Genomic DNA, 23,080 nt, shown 5'->3' on the forward strand with positions numbered 1-23,080 from the left:
ACCTGCCATGTTCCAGCTATTATGCAAGGTTTTGGGGGTATTAAGATGACTCAGACATAATCTCTGATCTCAGGGAGGTTTTTGTCTAGTGCAGGCGATTGGAATACAAATAGCTGATTATAATATAGTGAAGTGAATAAATTGATATGGATAAATACATGGCATTATGGAGGACCCACAATGACAGTTAACTCAATGGATTAAAGGAAAAGAAAAAGGGAAGCATCTAGCAAAGCCTTTCAGAAGGAAGTAGTGACTGAGTTGAATATAAAAATGAATGAAAGGTGAGATTAGGAGATTGCATTCCACAGAGGGATCCATGTGAGGTGAGCAAATGTATGGTGTGTTCAATGAACTATGAGTGATTTAGTTTTGTTAGGGTATAAGCACAAATCAGGGAGTTGTGAGCATGGAAGGGTAAAGAGGGTCCAGATTGTGAAAGGTTTTATATACTATATTAATAAGCTTGATAATATTATTAACCGTTATTGACCAATTTTGCAAAACTGTTGAGTGGGAAGCACTTCAGGATTCTGCCAAGATTTGATTTGAATGTTTTTTAACTACATCTTCAACTATTTTAAAAGGTACAGTAAAAGATAAATATATCCAAATGTGCTGTAAACTGGATTTAAAAATATTAGAGACCTCCAGCATATTAACTGATACGGAAATAAAGATCTGATATGTCTTCAGTATAAAATCTTCTGAATTAAAATTTTTATATTTAATATACACAAGTAAAAGACCTAGTATGTTCTAAATATTGGAGTTCTAGTAAATACCTTCAAACTAAATCTTATAGAACTGTTTGAATACTGCTGTTTTAGATTTGGTAGTTCTGTAGAGTATGGATTTGGGGCTGACAACAAGCAGTTGTCTCTGAATACATTTTTGAGTGTTGCATAAACTTACGTGGAAAGGCATGGAATTTCAGTAATTCTGGGTTATTTCTTGAAGTGGAGGCTTTAACTTCAAGCCTCATTTTCTTTTATATTTGGTCACTTTTTCTGATGTGCAAAGGGGAGACTTTTTTCCTCCTCCTTTGGTCATCAAGTAGACTTTGAGGTGTCCTTCTTTTTTTCAGTTGACATTTTCCATCTGGTTATAAATATATTTTATGTTGTAAAATAAGAAATGTGCAGGAAATGCACAGACATAATAAAATCACACCTATCACCCATAGGTCTTACTTAATATTTTACTGTTTATCTTCTCTGTTTTTTATGCATATATAGTTATGTAAATAGGCTTTTTACAAAATAAGGATTGTATACCAGAGTATTTTGTGGTCTGTGTTTTCTACTTATGTAACAAACATCTCCTGATGTTAAGTATTCTTTCATAACTTTTTCTCTTTTTTTTTTAAAGAAAAATTTAACTGACATTTTGGCCTAGAATTTACTTTTAGGAAAGTTTTTTTCCTTATGGTTCACAATGTTTATTTTTAAAAACAGCTTTTTAAAATATAATTGATATATAACAAATTGTACATTTTTAAAATTAAAGTTTTGATATATATACATATACATATATGTATATGTATATATACCTGTGAAACTATCATCACAGTCAAGAATTAAATATATCTATTATCCCCAGAAATTTTCTTATGATCCTTCCCTTTTGCTCCTACCCCCTCCAACTGCTCACTCTTTCCTATTTCCAGGCAACCACTGTTATGCTTTCTGGCATTATGATTCGTTTGCATTTCCTGGAATTATATAAATGAAATAATATAAAATGCACTCTTTTTTGTCTAGATTTTTTTTCACTCAGCATAATTATTTTGAGATTCATTCATGGTAAATAACTCATATTTATTGAATACTGTATTCAATTGTATGGATATATCACAATTTGTTTATCCATTTACCTCTTAATGGACCTGTGTTTGAGTCTCACAAAAAAAGCTGCTATAAATATTTGTGTAGAAGTCTTTGTATAGACATGCTCTCATTTCTCCTGGGTGAATACTTAAAAATAAAATGGCTGGATTATATGGTAATGTTTGTCAGTTTCTTAAAAATTAAATGATTTCCTCAAATGATTTTCCTATTTTATATTTCCACCAGTTTATGAAACTTTCAGTTCTTCTACATTCATAGACAGTACTTTGTAATATTAGCCTTTTAAGCTTTAACCATTTTAATAGGTGTATAGTAGTATTACATTGTGTTCTTTTAAAAAAAACATTTTTTTTAACGTTTATTTATTTATTTATTTATTTATTTATTTATTTATTTGAGAGAGAAAGAGATAGAGCTCCAGCAGGGGAGGGGCAGTGCAGAGCTTCTCTGCTAGTGGGGAGCCTGATGTTGGGCTTAAACTCACAAACTGTGAGATCATGGCCTGAGCTGAAATCAAGAGTCCGATGCTTAACTGACTGAGCCACCCAGATGCCCCTATGTTGTGTTCTTAATTTGCATGCCATTAATAACTAATGATATTTAACATCTTTTCAAGTGTTTATTTAACCATTTGTGTGTCTTCTTGGCATGGTGTCTGCTCAAATCTTTCAGCCAGTTTTATGTTGTTAAATTGAGGTTTTTTTTTTTTTATGATTTAGTTTTCAGAATTCTTTATTTTGGATGCAAGCCCTTTATCAATATAATACATATATGTTTATATGTATTATATACATATAAACATATATGTATGTTTATATGTATATATAACATATATATAACATATATATAACATATATATATATATATAATATGTTTTGATACATATATGTATAAATTATTCCTCCAGTCTTGTTTTCATTTCCATTATGGTGTCTTTTAATTTTTTTTTAATGTTAATTTATTTTTGAGAGAGAGAGAGACAGACAGACAGACAGCATGAGCGGGGGAGGGACAGAGAGAGAGAGGGAGTCACAGAATCCAAAGCAGGTTCTAGGCTCTGAGCTGTCAGCATGGAGCCTGATGCAGGGCTCCAACCAACTAGCTGGGAGACATGACCTAAGCCAAGGTCGAGTGCTTAACCATCTGAGCCACTCAGGAGCCCCCATTATGGTGTCTTTTAAATACAGAAGTTCTTTTGGTTTAAAATTAACTTGTTAATTTTAATAATAATTAACCAATTTAAAGAAATCTTTTACCTAACCCATGACTAAACTTTTCTTCTACATTTTCTTTAAGAGTTTTATAGTTTTATGTTTTGTGTTTATATATACATTATGAGTCAACTTTTGTGTATGGTGTGAGGTACAACTTAAAATTCATTTTTTGCATATGTCCCGGGACCACTTATTGGAAAGACTATCCTATTGATTGAACTGACTTTACATTTTTGTCAGTCAATTGGCCATATTTGTTTGAATCTGTTTCTGAACTTTACTCTCTTTTTTAATGGATTTATGTGTCTGTGTTGACACTAATGCCACACAATTTTGATTTTTGTTGGATTTAGTAAGTTATGAAGTTAGGTAGTGCAGGTTCTCCAACATTTTTTTTTTCCCAAAGTTGTTTTGGCTATTCCATGTCTTTTTGTTTCCATATAAATTTTAGAATTAGCTTGTTAATATCTATAAAGTCTGCTGGGCTTTTAAATGGCATTGCATTGAATTTGGGAGAAATTAACATCTTAGCAATATCTTAACAATGGGATTATTATCTGATCCATGAATATGGTATAACTTTCTATTAAACACACTTTTTAGAAAATAGCCTGTTTTCCATAATAAACAGCACTGTGATGTAAACACCGTGAAGGCAGGGACCTAATTTTATCTTCCACTTCTACTTGGCCCTTGGTATGTACTCAATAAGTGTTTACTGAATGATAAATGAAAGCAGTCCTTGAACACAAATGTTGGTACACATCTCTGATTAGTTTCTTAGAATTAATTCCTACATGTGGAATTGCTAGGTCAAAGGTTATGTTCACTTTTTAAGGCTTTTGGTTACCAGACTGTCCCCAGAATTTTTTTTTCAGGCAGAAATATCTTGATGGATAACTGTTTAAGGCATGCATAATTGATTAGCAAACAGTGTTCTTGGTGACATCCTTTTTCATCTTTGAAATTACATTGTAAGCCTGTGGGAAAGTAGGATTCATATCACAGAAAATTTGTGGTTCACTTTTGTCATTAAGTTTATTGCAATTGGGAGTTATGAAAAGGACCCAAAAGGTAGAGGATTATTGTTTTTTTCTTTTTTATTATTTAAAAAAATTTTTAATGAATATAATTTATTGTCATGTTGGTTTACAAACAACACCCAGTGCTCATCCCAACAAGTGCCCTCCACAATGCCCATCACCCATATTCCCCTCTCCCCCACCCTCCCATCCACCCTCAGTTCTCTGTATTTAAGAGTCTCTTGTGGTTTGCCTCCCTCCCTCTCTGTTTGTACCTATTTTTTCCCCCTTCCCTTCCCCCATGGTCTTCTGTTAAGTTTCTCAAGATCCACATATGAGTGAAAACATATAATATCTGTACTTCTCTGACTTGTTTCACTCAGCATAATACCTCCAGTTCCATCCACGTTGCTGCAAATGACATGATTTCATTCTTTCTCATTGCCAAGTAGTATTCCATTGTATATATAAACCACATCTTTATCCATTCATCAGTTGATGAACATTTTGGGCTCTTTCCATAATTTGGCTATTGTTGAAAGCACTGCTATAAACATTAGGGTACATGTGCCCCGATGCATCAGCAGTCCTGTATCCCTTGGGTAAATTTCTAGTAGTGTTATTGCCGGGTCATAGGGTAGTTCTATTTTTAATTTTTTGAGGAAGCTTCACACTTTTCCAGAGTGGCTATACCAGTTTGCATTCTCACTAACAGTGTGAGAGGGTTTCCATTTCTCCATATCCTTGCCAGCATCTGTGGTTTCCATGATTTGTTCGTTTTAGCCAGTCTGACTGGTGTGAGGTGGTATCTCAGTGTGGCTTTGATTTGTATTTCTCTGATGATGAGTAGACGATTATTGTTTTTTCTTTGAGAAACTTAATTTCTTTAGAAAGGCAGTTTACATAATTATAAAGCATTAGAGGGGAAAAGTGCAGATGTGATAGAATACAGAATAAATATTCTGAGGTAAGCACAAGGAAGGCAGAAACCAGTGAAGCAGAAAGAGCTTTATGTTTATGTTTGCTATTATTATTATTTTTTAAATGTTTATTTATTTTTGAGAGAGAAACGGTGAGCAGGGAGGGGAAGAGAGAGAGAGAGGGAGACACAGAATTTGAAGCAGGCTCCAGGCTCTGAGCTGTCAGCACAGAGCCTGATGCGGGGCTTGAACTCACAAACCATGAGATCATGACCTGAGCCAAAGTTGGATGCTTAACTGACTGAGCCACCCAGGCACCCCTGTTTATGTTTACTTTCAGAGTAACTATAAATTCAAAGTATGTTTAGACTGTAAGGTTTTAGGTTTAACTCTGACCTTGATTTGTGGATTAATTGAAGAGATTTAAGGAGGCATTTTAATTTGGCATAATATATGAACACAGTTGTGAAGGCAAGAATAAATAATGTGTCTGAGGGACTGTAAAGCAAACTTAATTGGCTCTAGCAAAGGAGTGTTGTGAAGCAGCAAAATGAAATGTTTGCGTTTATATAGACAGTTGGCTAATGTAGGACTGTGAGTTTGGCTGAGAAGCTTAGATTTGATCCATCCAGTAAATAGGAAGGATTATAATAGTAGTTACAGTGATGAACACAGTATATGAGAAAGATTGTCCTGGTGGATATTTGTAGGCGATGTAAGGGTGAGGAAAGACCAAAGTCTGGCACATGTTTAGGAGATTTCTCTTAAAATAAGCCAAGGGTAAAATATTTGAGGTTTTGCCCTCAAGGGTGATGGTTCTAGAAGAAGAATGATTCAAATCAAGAGACAGATGAAGAAGAATCAGCAAGATTAATAATTTATTACTAATGGAAGTTGAGGAATGAGTTGTGTACTAAGAAATTCAGAGATGATAGTGGTAACTTTTTTTTTTTTTTTTTAAAGGAGGCAGATGGAAATTTGAAGTTAATGAGTTTAATTCTTATGTTCAGCTTCCATTGTGGATGGGACATGTGAGTAGAGTGGGAGTTATGAGCTGTGTTCGGAATGTGGGTGTAAATTTGAATGTCATTCAAATAGGTGTAAAAAATGAAGTGTGAGAGAAGCAACTTGACTTAATTTAGAGAGAGGCAGCAGTGGATCAGAGATTTCTCATGGTGACTGGGAGAACGGGAACAAAGAAGAGACAGAAGTCAAAGAGCTAGGAGATAATCATGGTACTGTAGATGCTAAGGGAGAAGAATATTTCAGAGATTTATAAAGGTGGTTGTGTGCAAACTGCGTTATTAACCTTTCTGTATGTTTACAGTGTTTGGCATGGTTTAGTAAATAAGCTCTTGGAAGATGATTGTAAATTCTGTTAATTATTGGATTAATCAAGATTGAAAATTTTAATGTAATATTGAAAAGAAAGGAGTAATGACAAAATTATTTTCATACTTCATAAACCAGGTGTCAATATTCTCACGTAAAGGGACGGCCATTCTTACAAATTTTGCCCCAGATTTCAAAAGCAGTTTATTTTTGCATCATATAAGAAACACTAATAATTTTAGTTTAATTGAAGGGAATAGTATAATAGCTTATAGTTTATAGTTGCTTTAGCCTGTATATCATGATGTTTTTTAAAGCTTGATTTTTTTTGTCCTCCATTTTCTTTTCTTTTTAAGGATTTTATTAATTTTAATTTTTTTATGAATATAATTTATTGTCAAATTGGCTTACATACAATGCCCAGTGTTCATCCCAACAAGTGCCCTCCTCAGTGCCCACCACCCATTTTTCCCTCTCCCCCACCCCATCCACCCTCCGTTTGTTCTCTGTATTTAAGAGTCTCGTGTGGTTTGCCTCTCTCCCTCTCTAGGATTTTATTTTATTTTTTAAGTAATCTCTATAACCCATGTGGGCTTGAACTCACAACCCTGAAATCAAGAGTCACATTCTCCACTGACTGAGCCAGCCAGGTGCCCCTTTTTTCTTTCTTAAAAATTCAATTTATTTAAACAACAAAACCAGGTCACCCATTTTTCTCACTCTTCATCTCCTGCCTCTGGCAACCACCAGTCTAATAGTTTGGAGTGTTTGTGCATGTTGGGGGGAGGAGGAGACTTATTTCACTTATTCACTTGTTTATCTCTGACTTATTTCACTTAGCATAATGCCCTCGAGGTCTCTCCTTGTTATCACAAATGGCAAGATTTCATTCTTTTTTTTTAATGGCTGAATAATATTCCATTGTGTATGTGTGTCTGTTGCTCAATTTTCTTATCTATTCATCCATTGCTGGACATGTAGATTGTTCCTGTGTCTTGGTTATTGTAAATAATGCTGCAGCAAATGTGGGGATGCATATATCTTTTCAAGTTAGTGTTTTCATTTTCTTCAGAGAAATACCCAGAATGGAATTGGTGGATCATACAGTAGTTCCATTTTTAATATTTGAAGAGCCTCTATTACCTTATTTCTCCAATTGGATCATTGTATCTGTTTATTCTACCTCAGCATATGATCTTGGTCTTTTCCTATATTCTAAAACAGTTTTATTATATTTCTGGTGTAAAAATATTTTCCAAGGTAAGTTATATAATTTAAAAAGCCTTACCACAAGGTGTCATTGTAACATATAAAAAGAATTTCCATATAAGCATGTGCAGTACCGATTTTTACATTTCCTCACATTTTTAAGTCTTTTTTTGTTCCATATTTTGCAGTTATCTTTTAGGGTATGTTGTGAATCTCTTATATTAAAGGGAAAAATAGAGTAGTCGTGTTCTTGAGTTCTCATATTTTTGCAAAAAACATATGCTTTCCACCCACGAATTTCTTAAGAGTTATGTTGCTATAGAGATGATTGTTTGAGGGAAAGAATGAGGAGTTACAGGAGGTGGACATTTAAAGAACAAAATACTTATTTTATGTCTTTGTTCCTGACAGAGCAAGCGTTAGTGTTTACCCCTCTGCTGATGAAATCTCTATGGAAGAAAGGTAGATATTTTGAGTGTTGTACTATGATGGTATTTGCATTTACTAAGATGCTTTTGCAAAGGTTCCTGTGCTTGATTCATTTTTTACATGGAGGATGAGTACTTGTAATCTTTGAAGCAACCTTTCTTCTACTTTCACTGGATTCCATTTTTTTTTTTCTTCCCTGATTTTCTGGTTGGCCTTTTAACTAATAACATTAAAATAGCTTTTATTTTTATTATTTTCTTTTTTTTGAGGGAGATGAGTGTCAATATCTAACTACTAATTTCTGTTACTTCTAACTCCAAGTTTATTTTCAAGATCATTCCCTGTTGACTACTTGCTACCATTGTTTTAGTTCAGATCTTTATCATTACTTTCCCAGCCTTTTGATCTTATTTTCTCTAGGATTCCCACTATCTCCCTGCCCACCTAGTTTATTTTACACACCTTGGATAACCTAGTTATTTTTCTAAAGTACAAATCTGAAACTATCCTGGACTGTCCCTCATCTGCCAACAAGCTTAAAACTTTGCATTGGCTCTTCTAGATCCCAGGATAAACTCCAGTCTCCTGCACATTTCCTTCAAGGCCCTGGCCCACCTCTCTAGGCTCATCTGCTCCCCACCTCACTATCCCCTACCCACAAAGTTGTTTTCCATCTCCATGCCTTCATACTTGATGTTTCTTCTCTGCGTGTTTGGTTTTATCTCAGGATCACCCTCTTTGTGAAATCTTCCTGGACAGCCTCTCTAGTGGAAGTAGGCCTGTCTTCCCTTTGTACACATACTGCCTATAAATATATTACATTGCTTTATACTTTTAAAACTTTCTGAATTCATGTATTGCTTGGAATTGGTAATATATGCACATGGCAAAAAAATTTAAGTACAAAAAGGATTTGGTAAATAATAAATTTTCTCTTATCCTGGTTCAGTCAGCAAGTGTTGGTTAACATGTAGGTTTCAAGGACTAACTCGAACTCCTTGAGGGCAAGGATTTTTATTTATTTATTACTGTATCCCTGTACCCAACAGTGTTAGCACATAATAGACACTTAGAAAGTGTCTGTAATACTTTTAATACAGGCAGGCTCTTCCCTGCTAAGAAGTTGGCTTGACCTGATGGTCTGCATATTTCTGTATCCCCCTCAGAGTTCTCTTTGTGTAAGTGGACCACTCAGTAAATGCTGGTTGTATTAATTGCCCCCCACCCCCTGTTTTTGGTAAGATAGGGATTTATTTATTTATTTATTTATTTATTTATTTATTATATAATTTATTGTCAAATTAGCTAACATGCAGTGTATATAGTGTGCTCTTGGCTTTGGGAGTAGATTCCTGTAATGCATCACTTACATACAACACCAGGTGCTCATCCCGACAGGTGCCCTCCTCAATGCCCATCACCCATTTTCCCCACTCCCCCCACCTGTCCACCCCATTTAACCCTGTTTGTTCTCTGTATTTAAGAGTGTCTCATGGTTTACCTCCCTCTCTGTAGCTACTTTTTTTCCTTCCCTTCCTCCGTGGTCTTCCATTAAGTTTCTCAAATTCCACATATGAATGAAAACATATGATACCTGTCTTTCTCTGACTGATTTATTTCACTTAGCAAAATACCCTCCAGTTCCATCCACGTTGTTGCAAATGGCAAGATTTCATTCTTTTTCATTGCTGAGTTTATAGCAGTACCATCAACAATAGCCAAATTATGGAAAGAGCCTAAATGCCCATCAACTGATGAATGAATAAAGATATGGTTTTAAAATTAATCTCTGTCTTGAGGATGACTTTTATTTATTTACCTTTTCTGGCTCTGAGAAATTTTATACTTTCTTTTTGGTAGATCCTCAAAGATGAAAAAAAGAATGTTTATGTTAACCTGAGCAAAAATGTTGAACTCTTAATCAACTTTTTTCCTTTATTTAATTTTTCAGACTAAGGCATAAATCTCATGGAAATAATTCAGATTTACTTAAAAAATACTTTCCAGGATATATTGTCAGATCAGTAGATAGCCTTCATTTTGTGTTACAAGCTACGAGGTGCTTTATCTATTTCAGTATATGGGGCTATGAGCAAAGAAGCCTCTACAGCTCACACAAAGGTATTAAGTGCTCATAAATCTTTTGGCAAGTCCCGTGTTGTATGCAAGAGAGCCTACACTAAGAAACATTAAAATGAATTTGAAGTATGGTTTAGGCAACAGTCATCTTTGGTTTTCAGATCACAACTTTTCAGAGACTTTTGTAACTTATTTCTAAGTATTTGAGGTTGACTGGTTACTAAATCCTATTTTGTAGAATTCTTTTGTGTGAATTAAGCTGTGTGGAAGCAGACAGTGCAATTATAAGAATAGAATAACATTTTAATTCAGAGTGCTTGGTGGTTGATTGCTAACCACTCTAATACATATCTTCTTCCCTTCCTCTTTCCTTGCCCTCCTGTTTCATTCTAAATCACAATTAAGGGGCCTGGCACCTTACCAGGGTTTTGAAGGGTCTCTTCCCAGCTGCACTTCAGGTTTTGGCAGGGTGTCAAGTTGTGACATTTTTTGTATACAAGACACCCTGGGATGGCCATCCATAGTCTATTTGGGTGACTAGTGTGGTAGTCTCTCTGGGTTTTAAAGACCTTAATTTCTAATGTTTTGTTATAAGAGAAGTAATGCCTCATGTAGTTCTCCTTAGACTTTTAATGTTTTTAAAAAACAGCATTCACTCTAGGGGCATGTAGTATTTAAAGCATTGTTTTGAAATGTTCAAAGGCATAGCATGTGCTTTTTAAGGGAATGTGTTTGGAAGATTTCCATGAGCATTAGCAGCTGTGCTTTTGGAATATTTGGAATTTCCATCCTTTTGAGCAGACATTGTACACTGCTTAAGAAATACAGCTCCTGTGCAAAAGAATGTCATAGGTATGTCTGTAGAGCTGGGACTAGTCAAAAGAAGTGGTAGGAAGGTATGGCTCTATGATAGTCAGAGTTGTAAGGAGAGGAAGATGAGGTATTTTAGAAGAGTTGTGCTGAGTTTTTAAAAAACTGCCTTTCACAGAGACTAGTTTATCTAATAAGTGCTCCCTGATTAATAGACTGATCAAAAGTAATCTGTTAAACCTTTCTTTTTTAAAAGTTTGGTTTGGGGGTGCCTGGGTGGCTCAGTTGGTTAAGCGTCCCAACTTGGGCTCAGGTCATGATTTCACAGTTGGTGAGTTCGAGCCTCACGTTGGGCTCTGTGCTGACAGCTCAGAGCCTGGAACCTGCTTTGGATTCTGTGTCTCCCCCTCTCTCTACCTCTCCCCTACTTGTGTTCTGTCTCTCTGTCTCTCAAAAATAAACATTTAAAAAAAAGTTTGGTTTGAACCATGTGCTTAAAAAATTTGCATTGTGGGGGCACTTGTGTGGCTCAATTGTTTAAGCAGCCGACTTCGGCCCAGGTCATGATCTCACAGTTCGTGAGTGTAAGTCTGCCGTTGGGCTCTGTGCTGACAGATTGAGATTCTGTGTCTCCCTCTCTCTCTGCCTCTCCCCTGCTCGTGCTCTGTCTCTGAAAACTGAATAAACGTTAAAAATTTTTTTAAATGTTTAAAAAATTTGTGTTGTGATTTTATTTGGCAAACTTTGTATAATAAGAATTGTTTCTTTTATATATAACATTATTCATTTATATATAACATTGATATATTCTGTAAGTAATTGAAATGTGTATTGAAATCAGAAAAACTTGATTATGGTATGAATTTAAAATTGTGATAGAAATTTTGTGTTTGGGTAAAATTTGTTATGAATAATAGACTGAAGAGAAAGCCAGTATATTAATTAACCTGTAGCTGTTGTAACAAATTACCACATACTGGGTGGCTTAAAACAACAAAAATTTATTCATTCACAGCTTGGAGACCAGAAGACTGAAATCCAGGACAGCACTGTCTCCAGAGGCTCTAGGGAAGAATCCTTTCCTTCTAGCTTCTTGTGGCTCCAGGCATGCCTTGGCTAGGGTGACAGCTCTGCCCTTTTGGTCACACTCCCTCCTTCTTTGTAGTCTCAAAGCGTCCTCTGCCTCACTCTTACAAGGATACATGTGATTGCATTTAGGGCCCACCCATATAATCCAGGATAAACTCCTCCTTTAAAAATCCTTAATTTAATCCCATCTTTCACTATATAGGTAATATTCGTAGGTTACAGAGATTAAGAAGTGACTTATCTTCCTTTGGGGCAGCATTAAGCCCAATACAGTCTGGAAGCCTCAGTTACTGAAAATGGATGTGAAAGTGAATCAAGAGCAAGGCAGCATTAGAATGGTGAATATAATCATTTGATATTTTTGAGGTAATGATGTGCCTGTGTGTGGGTTATTGTAAAGATGAGTAAGACCTGTTTCTTGCCTGGAAGCAGTTACACTGCATGTGTTATATATACATACATGTACATTTACAAGATAGACAGAATAGTTACCTAATTATATTTGAGAAAGTCAGGAAGTACTTAATGGAGGAAGTAATACATTTCTGAACAGGGTTTTGAAGGCTGATGAGAAATTCACTAGACCAGAGTACAGAGGGATAGAAGAGGCCTTCTGGATAAGGAAATTAGTATTTGCAAAGACATGGAGGTAGAAAACAGCAGTGTATGTTCAGGGAGCTACCAGTAGTACGTGAGATAAATTGTAGATTTGTATTTGTTTCTAATACACAAATCACTGTCGCGTTTTACCAGTTGCAAAGTAAACGTTTTTTGTTGTGAACATTTTTAAAGCACAGATCTTATCCTGGATGAAGAAGATCTTTGGCCATTAAATACAGGGGGTGGGTGGGAGAGAAGAGTTTTAGGGAAATGCAAATTAAAACCACAATGAGCTATCACTTTACAACTCCTAGAATTGCTAAAATTAAAAAGACTGTGTGAAAGTAATTAAATGAGGAGGCTGTTAGACTGAGGTGGCTCTAATGCCCTTAGCTAACATAAGCCAGAATCCACGCTCTTCAATATGAGGAAATGAAACTTACGAACAACCAGTCTCGGCCAGCCAGCTAGGCTATCCTGAATAAGGCAATCTTTAAGCCATATCCATCACATGATTTCCTTCCTTTGCTTCCATATCTTCTGTATAGAAACCACTCCACTTGCTCTTGGTGGTGGTGTGCTCCCGACCACTTTCACTTTGGCACTGCCAGGATTGGAATTGGCGTGTATACTCAAACTCTGGAAAATTTTGTTCACCTTAAGGATGTCCACTCTCACCACTTTTATTCAACGTCGTACTGGAAGTTCTAGTCACAGCAGTGGGACAACAGAAAAAGACAAAAGGCATCCAAATCGGTAAGAAAGTAGTAAAACTTTCCTATTTGCAGATGACATGATATTCTATAGAGAATAGCTGAAAGACTCCACCAAAAAACTGCCAGAACTGATAAATGAATTCAGTAAAGTCACAGGATACGAAATCAATGTACAGAAATCTGTTGCATTTCTATACATCAGTAATGGAACAGCAGAAAGAGAAATTAAGGAATCTATCCCATTTATAATTGCACCCAAAACCATGAGATAACTAGGAATAAACCTAACCAAAGAGGTGAAAACTTACACTATGAAAACTATAAGACACTGATGAAAGAAATTGAAGATGACACAAAGAAATGGAAAGACAATCCATGCTCATGGATTGGAAGAACAACTGTCAAAATATACTACTCAAAGCAATCTACACATTTAATCCAATCCCTACGAAAATATCAACAGCACTTTTCACGGAGCCAGAACAAACAATCCTAAAATTTGTATGGAACCACGAAAGAGCCTGAATAGCCAAAGCAACCTCTTAAAAAAACAAACAAAAAAAACTGAAGGCATCACAGTTCTGGGCTTCAAGTTATGTTACAAGGTTTTAGTGATTAAAACAGTATGGTACTGGCATAAAAATAGATATATAGATCAATGGAACAGAATAGAAAACCCAGAAATGAACCCACAATTATGTGATCAATTAATCTTTGGCAAAGGAGGAAAGAACATGCAATGGAAAAAAGATGGTCTCATCAACAAGTGGTGCTGGGAAAAATGGAGAACTATATGCAAAGGAATGAAACTGGACCCCTTTTTTAAAAAAATTTTTTAATGTTTTATTTATCTTTGAGACAGAGCATGAGCAGGGGAAGGGCAGAGAGAGGGAGACACAGAATCCGAAGCAGGCTCCAGGCTCTGAGCTGTCAGCACAGAGCCTGACGCGGGGCTCGAACTCACAAACCGCGAGATCATGACCTGAGCTGAAGTCGGACGCTCAGCCGACTGAGCCACCCAGGTGCCCCGAAACTGGACCACTTTCTTATGCCATACACAAAAATAAATTCAAAATAGATTAAAGACCTAAGTGCACTGTTTGTGATGAGCACCAGTGGTGTATGGAAGTATTGAATCACTGTATCGTACACCTGAAACTAATATTACAGTGTATGTTAACTAAATGGAATTTAAATAAAAACTTCAAAAAAATTTAAAAAGATTTTGTCTCTTTAAAAAATTTCAGGCGCGCCTGGGTGGCTCAGTTAAGCTTCCGACTTCACCTCAGGTCGTGATCTCGTGATTCGTGATCTAGAGCCCTGCATCAGACTCTGTGCTGACAGCCTGGAGGCTGGAGCCTGCTTTGGATTCTGTATCTCCTCTCTTTTGCTCCTCCCCTGCTTATTATCTGTTTTTCTCTCCCTCAAAATAAACATTAAAAAAAAAATTTCACCAGTTTCTTTTTACTTTTGAAAAATTCCAATGTAGGTAACATAGAGTGTTATATTAGTTTCAGGTATAAAATGTAGTGAGTCATTAATTTTATGTATTATTCAGTGTTCATCACGAGAAGTGTACTCTTAATGCCTTTCACCTATTTTACCCATTCCCCCCTCATCCTCCCCTCTGCTAACCATCTGCTTGTTCTCTGTATTTAAGAGTCTGTTTTTTGGTTTGCCTTTTGTTTTGTTTGTTCACTTGCTTTGTTTCTTAAATTCCACTTATGAGAGAAATTATACGGTATTTGTCTTTCACTGACTTATTTTACTTAGCTTATACCCTCTAAATCCATCCATGTTGTTGCAAATGGCAAGATTTCATTCTTTCTTATGGCTGAATAATATTCCATTATATGTATACAATTATATAATCCATTATATATGTACATATATATACATATATATGTACATACACACCACATCTTATCTGTTCATCTGTCGGACACTGGGCTGCCTCCATAATTTAGCTATTGTAAATAATGCTTCAATAAGCATAGGGGTGCATATATCCTTTTAGTGTTTTCATATTCTTTGGGTAAATGCCCAGAAGTGCAATTATAGATCATATGGTATTTCTATTTTTAACGTTTTGACGAGCCTTCATACTGTTTTCCATAGTGGCTGCACCAGTTTGCATTCCCGTCAACAGTACATGAGGATTCCTTTTTCACCACATCCTCACCGACACTTGTTGTGTCTTATGTTTTTTATTTTAGTCATTCTTTTTTTATTAACAAAAATTTTTTTAATGTTTATTTTTGAGAGACAGAGAGGGAGTCACAGAATCCGAAGCAGGCTTCAGGCCCTGAGCTGTCAGCACAGAGCCCGACACGGGTCTTGAGCTCATGAACTGTGAGATCATGACCTGAGCTGAAGTTGGATGCTTTACTGAGTCACCCAGGTGCCCCAACAAAGTATATTTAAACAATAGAATACTCTGGGATTCTTCCTTTGTGAGCTCATGGAATTGTATACTTATGCATTTTATTATGTGTAAATTTTACTTTAAAAACAAAAAGGCTAAACAAAAGAGAATTGGTTGATGAGATTGTCTGTTTTGTGAATGTTATTGTGTATCCATGTGAGGTCTGAAAATGTGGTAGCTTCACAACCATGAAGAGAATTAAGCCAACAGGTTATGTTGGCAGAAGTATGGTGTCAACTTTAAACATAAAATAGCCACTTTTACTAGCAAAATGAGTTTATTCAGGATAGCAGAGGAAATGCACTTTGGGACATACAAACTATGGCAAACTGTAAGCAAGTCCAGAGAACAAAGGAAAGGAGCATTCTTTTATATAGAAAAGGAGGGACTTGGGAGGGGTAGTTTGGAAAGAAAGGAGAGGAGTGAGAGTTTGGGGCATTGGTAGCTTTTCATTGGGTGAGTTGTGGTAGTTCTCATTGGTTTGTTGATGGGCAAGGAGTAAATCTTGTTTCCACCTGTTGGAGTAGTGTTAGCAAAATAAGCTTCTTTCTGTTGGGGTTGTAAACAGCAATGAGTAGTGGTGTGTGGGATCTCCCCCTTCAATGAGATTTTCTGTACACAGTTTCAATGAAAAAGACCAGGATCCTTGATGATATTGAGTCACATTTTCTTTTTTTTTTTTAAAGAGCCAACCACATCTTCATTAGTCTCAGCAGCAGGTGACTGGAGCCCCTACCTACAAGGGAACTTTAGAAGGCTACTCTGACTACTGTAAAGGAATGTTAGCACTTCTATTAGGACAGGATGGGAGAGGAAATTGGAAGGGAGCCAGAGGGAAAGACTGCTGGGCCACATACAGGGAGGTACACGTGGCGTTCCCACTGGATCAGGCGCTAGAGGTGAACACTGCCATCTCCCTCAGAGTGAAGGAAGAGACAAAGCCTGAGATATGAGCCAGATCTTTGAGTGAACGTTTAAAACTTTGAATTTTAGAATTTGAAATTCTGAATGTTTTAAAAAATTGTGAATTATAAAAGCAGAAAAGTGCACAAAAACTATCCTTTGAGTGATTTACAAAGCAAACCCCCAATTTAACCACAACAAAGATCAAAATGTAGAACACTGATGGCCTTTTCTCTGGTAACACTGTCCTGACTTCTACGTTAATCACTTCTTTTTATAGTTTTATAACCTAAACACACCTAAGCATGTATCTTCTAAATACTACAGTTTTGCCTGTTTTTAATTTTTTCTGAACTTTATGTTTTGAATAGTGTGCTTTTTTTGTCTGTCTTTTGCACAGTATTTTTGAAGTTCACCTGTGTAGAGTGTTTCTGTAGGTTATTTTTGTTGTCGTAAAGTGCTAGTTTCATTATGTCACAATATGTGTCTTCAGCTGTTAATGGACATTTGGTTTGTTTTCTAGGTTTCATCTGGGAATAGTATTGTTACAAGCAGTAACTTTACAACAGAAATCTCTTGGTGTACTTGTACTCACATTTTGGTGGGGTATGTTTCAAGTAGAAGTATTCTTGGGTCATAGTATGTATATATCTTTAACTTGAGTAGTGCTCATTTTTTTCTAACATGGATATACCAGTTTACACCACAACTTGTTGCTTCTCCTCTTTAGACTTGTTATGGTCAATTGTTTTGGTTTTCTCATTGTGATTTTAATTTTAAAAAGAAATCCTACACGTTACTATGTAAAAAGATAATTCAAGAGAAATAATTGGGTAAAAGGTTCAAATAAACTTTTCACAAAAGAGGACATCCAAATGGCTCATCAACAGAGAAAAGTTGCTCAATCTTATTTTTTCAGGAAATTGCTTTTTAGCTTTTTTAGTATTTTTTTTTTCCTGCCATGGGTTATTGAAAGCACTCTCCTATATTCCAGTAACTTTTTTTTTTTTTTTTTTTTGCTTTTTCACATTTAGAGCTTCAGTACAACTATAGTTAATTTTAGTGCATAATGCAAAGTTTGGCTCAGGTCCATAAGGTGATCTGGTTGTCCCAGCACCTTTTTATTGCAGACTTCTGTTTCCTCACTGATTAGCAAAACCACCTTTGTTCTTAAATGTCTTACATGGGTCGATGTGTCTTAATAACTAGATTTGTAACGTCTTGATATCCAGTCCTCCTATCTTGTTTTTTAAAATAGTTTCTGCTGTTCTTTACAAGATTTCTGGCCTTTTGTATTTCCATGTAAATTTCTGAGTCAGTATGCTAAATTTTACACACACACACACACACACACACACACACACGTAACACATGCACCCCTGCTTATTAGGATATTGATCGGTATTACATCCATGTATCTGGGGAGAATTTATATCTTTAGAATGTTGTTTTCCAGTATATGGTACATAGTTCTATGTATATAGGTCTTTTTTAGTTTCTCTAATGGGTATCTGTGTAATGGTTTGCGCATCTTTTTGCCTAGGTATTTGATATTCTTTGGTGCTTTTAAAATGTCTTTAAAAATATTGCTGACACGTAGAGTGCAGTTAATTTTTATATTCATCCACCTAGCAGTCTTCACCAAGTTCTTCTGATGATTTCTCTATAAATTCTTTTGGATTTTCTACATACACAATTAGAACAATCTGTATGTAAAGAAAGTTTTATTTTTCCTTTCCAGTTTTTTAACCTTTATATCTTTGTCTTGTTCCACATTTTTTGTTGGCTATTTTCATTGTTGAATAAAATTGATGATGATGGACATCCTGGTCTTGATCGCATTTCCAAAGGAAGGTACAGGAGTGCCTCAGTGGCTCAGTTGGTTAAGCGTCTGACTTATGGCTCAGGTCATGATCTCATGGTTAGTGAGTTCAAGCCCCACATTGGGCTTTGTGTTGATAGTGCAGAGCCCGCTTCGGATCCTCTGTCTCCCTCTCAAAAATAAATAAACTTTAAAAGTAATAAGAAAAAAAAGGACGGCACAAAGATTTTAGAATCAAGTAGAGTGTTTGGTGTATTATTTTTGTATACATCTTTTTTTAAATTGATGTGCCTTTCAGTTCCTAGCTTGCGGTTTCTTTTTTTATGTTGTGCCAAAATTCATATAACATAAAATTGAATGTTTTAAAGTATAGAATTCGGTGGTATTTTGTCCATTCATTGTGTTGTACATCTATCACCTCCATCTGGTTCCCACACATTTTATCACCTTCTAAGATAACTCCGTATCCATTGAACAGTCACTTTATCTCCCTCCCCTCAGTCCCTGGCAGCCATCAATATGTTTTCTATCTCTCTCGATTTACCTATTTTGGATATTACTATAAATGGAATCATACTCCAATGACACAAATGGTGGATGTTTTATTTCAGTCCCATAAGTTCCTGAACATCTGTTATTTACTTTTTACATCTATTTTCTATTCAGGTTAAGTAATTTCTGTTGCTTTGTCTTCTAATTCATTCTTTTTCTTCTCTATTTCTTTTTTTTAATCAAAAAAAATTTAAATACTTATTTTTGAGAGAGAGAGAGAGACAAAGCATTAGCAGGGGAGGGGCAGAGAGAGAGAGGGAGACACAGAATCCAAAGCAGGGCTCCGGGCTCTGAGCCGTCAGCACAGAACCGGACATGGGGCTTGAACTCACAAACTGTGTATTACGACCTGAGCTGAAGTTGGATGCTTAACTGACTGAGCCACCCAGGCACCCCTCTTTTCTATTTCTGCCTTTGAGCTCATCCTTAGATTTTTATTTTGGTCATTGTATTTTTTAGTTCTATAATTTCACTTGCTTCTTCTTTATATCTTCTATTCTTTGCTGAGACTTGTATTTCTTTGCTGTGTCTTTTTTTCTAAATTTATTTCAGGCTTGTTTGTAATTATTCATTGAAATATTTTTAGCATGGCTTATTTAAAATCTTTGCCAGATAACTTGAACATATTTTTTCTCTTAGTGTTGGCATCCATCACTTGTCCTTTAACTTTCAGTTTGAGACCTTTCTCATTCTTGGTGTGACTAGTGATTTTCTTTTGAAACCTGGACATGTAGGGTATTATGTTATGAGACTGTTTACTATTTCTGGCTTTTCCTGACACTTCTCTGGCACAGGAAAGGGGGGAAATGCCCCATTATTGCCAGATAAGGGGTAGAAATCTAGGTTCCCCTGTTGGCTTCTGTTGTCACCTGAGTTGTGGGCGATCATCATTCTTGCTGGGTGCCATGGAGTTCTGGCTCCTCAGGTGGTCCCCACTGTTACCCTAGAAAGAGTAGCCTTGTTACCACTGAGTGGTAGTGCCAGACCTAACTCTCGACTAGCGCTTACCTGCTGGCTCTTCAACAGTGTGAGGTAGGTGCTCTTCCTTACTGTTGGTAGGGTGGAAAGTTCAGGTTTCCTGCGTAGTCTCCACTGACATTACAGAAGCATGGGACTTTATTACCACTCAGCAGGGATAAAAGTCCCAACTTCCTTGTTGACCTTCTTATATACCATGCAAGCTGACAGGATATTAGAGTACCTCCTAACAATCTGGCCTTTGCTGGCACGGTTGGTGGTGGAGTCACAGTTTTTTCTGTAGTATTTTCCTGGAGTAGATTTTATTGTCTAAAACATTTTTGTCTTGCTAGGTTTCCCCTTTCTTCTTTCTTTGGCTAAGAGAGCAGGCTTTTGTTAAGGCCTTTTTTTTTTTTTTTTTTGGCCCCTTCCCCAAGTCTGAAACCATTGCCACCTTCCTTGTTTAGCTCCAGGTTGGAGATCATATATGAAAAGGAATCCCTGGGAACCCACCTGTGTGTCAGTTTTGATATTCTGAGGTTTTTAGCCGGTTTGGCTGCTGGTCTCCATTTTTGAACGTTGTTTTATATATGTATACCGTTCAGGACATTTATTTGTATTAGTGGGATTATATAGGGAAATATACATCTGCTCCATCATCCCAGAAGCAGAAGTCTTTATTACAAAAGTTTTAAGATGTCTTATCAGTTTTCATTTACTTCTAGATATTTTCTGATTTCTGTTGTGACCTTCTCTTTAATTCATGTTGTTTAGAAATGTATTCTTTCTAGGCATATATAGCTTTTCAGTTACTTTTTTCTGTTGAGTTTTAGTTTAATTGCACTGTGGCCAGAAAAATAGTCTGTATAATTTTGTTTTTAAAATTTTTTTTAGATTTTTAAAAAATACCCAGCATGTAGTCAGTATTTATAAATGTGACATGTACATTTATAAGGAATGTGTATTCTATAGTTCTGGGAATAGTTTTCTATATATGTTAGGTCAGGTGGGTTAATTATGTTGATTAAGTTGTCTGTATTCTTACTGATTACTTTTTTGTGCTTTTTTACTGGTTACCAAGAATAGTGGTTAAATTATACCCCTGTGATTCTGAATCTATTTACACTGTAGTTCTGACCCCTTCTATTTTATTTGTGTATAAAATTGTCATACCTTTCTGGTGTATTTAATCTTTTATCATTACAAATGTCTTACTTCATCTACTGTACTGTTTCTGTTGATTGTTAACTATTTTTTGACCTTAAATTCTGCTTTATCTGATATTAATGTAATTCTGTCATCTATCTTTAGATTAATGCTTAATTATATTTTTGCGGTTTTTTTCAGTCTTCATGTCCTTATGTTTTAAAAAGTCATATAAAAAGATATAGTTGGGTGATATTTTTTTACGTTTCTTATTTGAAGCATTAATCTATCTACTTTAGAGTAATTAATGATATGTGTCTAAGTCTACTGTGTAACTGTTTCTGTTTTCCTGCTTATTTATGTTCCTTCTTATCTCCCTGCTTTCCTTCTTTTAAATGGAATTCTTGGTGCACCTGGGTGGCTTAGTTGGTCAAGCGTCTGACTTCGGCTCAGGTAATGGTCTTGTGGTTTGTGGGTTTGAGCCTGTGTCGGGCTTTGTGCTGACAGCTCAGAGCCTGGAACCTGCTTTGGATTCTGTGTCTCCCTCTCTCTGCCCCTCCCCTGCTTGCTCTCTCAAAATAAATAAACATTAAAAAAATAAATAGAATTCTTAATGGAGGGGTGATTCTCAAAGGAAGGACAGAGGTGATTTTTGCCTCTCTAGGGTACATTTGGTAAAATGTGGAGACCTTTTGTTTTTGACTACTGGGGGGAGGAGTACTACTAGCATCCAATAGGTAGAGACGAGGAATATGTTACTAAATATTCTACAATGTACAGGAAAGCCCCCTTCCCACAAAGAATTATCTGGTCTAAAATATCAGTAGTGTAAAGGTTGAGAAACCCTTTATTAGAGTGATTTGAGTAATTAAAAATTTTCTACCCGTTTAGCATTCTTAGTGGTTATCCCACAGATAGGTTCAGGAAACTTAATATGAAGAATCAGATAAGTAAATATTTTAGATTCTTCAGGCCATGTATAGTTTCTGTTATGTGTTCTTTTTCCCCTCTCTACCTTCTTTCTTTCCTTTTTCTTTAAAAAAATTTTTTTTTCAACGTTTTTTATTTATTTTTGGGACAGAGAGAGACAGAGCATGAACGGGGGAGGGGCAGAGAGAGAGGGAGACACAGAATCGGAAACAGGCTCCAGGCTCCGAGCCATCAGCCCAGAGCCTGACGCGGGGCTCGAACTCACGGACCGCGAGATCGTGACCTGGCTGAAGTCGGACGCTTAACCGACTGCGCCACCCAGGCGCCCCCTTTCTTTCCTTTTTCAAAGTTGTTTTAGGTTTGTATAAAAACTGAGCAGAAACTACAGAGAATTCCCATGTACCCCTTGCATCAAACATGCACAGCCTCCCCCACTATTAACACCAAGAACATCATCTCCCAGAAGAATGCTACGTTTGTTACAATTGATGAACCTATACTGACATGTCACTATCACTCTTAGTCCATAGTTTACATTAAGGTTCACTCTTGGTGTTGTATATTCTGAGTTTTAACAAATGTATGTGGGCATGTATTCTGTGATAATAATATTCTACAGAATAATTTCACTGCTCTAAAAATCTTATATGCTGTACCTTTTCATCTCTTCCAGAGTGTCATATAGTTGGAATCCAACAGTATGTATCCCTTTTAGATTGGGTTCTTTCACTTAGTAATATGCACTTAAGGTTTCCTTCACATCTTATTGTGGCTTGATGGTCATTTCTTTTTTGGGCTGAATAATACTCTGTAGCTGAGATATACAATAGTTTATCCATTCACCTACTAAAGGACATCTTGGTTGCTTCCAAGGTTTGGCAATTATGAATAAAGCTGCTATAAGCATTCATGTGCAGTTTTTTTTGTGTGAATGTAAGTTTTCATCTAATTTGGGTAAATAACACAGAGTGCTGTTGGACTATATGGTAAGACTAATAAATTAGAGTTCCTGTTATTCCACATTTTCACCAGCATTTGGTGTTGTCATTGTTTGTATTTGGGCCATTCTGATAGG

The 23,080-nt window shown here is 36.1% G+C and overlaps 1 protein-coding gene across 6 annotated transcripts in view; it reads left to right on the forward strand.

Moving 5' to 3' along the window:
- CEP83 (centrosomal protein 83) overlaps positions 1-23,080 on the forward strand; it is a 120,367-nt gene that overhangs the window by 6,870 nt on the left and 90,417 nt on the right. Inside the window, exons 2-4 of one of the 6 annotated variants that reach the window (XM_058741788.1) lie at positions 12,157-12,292; positions 13,103-13,310; positions 17,122-17,204. The exons of 4 other annotated variants lie outside the window; for them this stretch is intronic. The gene's annotated coding sequence lies outside the window, so the exon portion shown is untranslated. The remainder of the gene's footprint in view (positions 1-12,156; positions 12,293-13,102; positions 13,311-17,121; positions 17,205-23,080) is intronic. One more of the 6 variants, XM_058741789.1, reaches the window with a different exon arrangement.

This window comes from Neofelis nebulosa, chromosome 8, assembly GCF_028018385.1.
Source record: "Neofelis nebulosa isolate mNeoNeb1 chromosome 8, mNeoNeb1.pri, whole genome shotgun sequence".
NCBI lineage: Eukaryota > Metazoa > Chordata > Mammalia > Carnivora > Felidae > Neofelis > Neofelis nebulosa.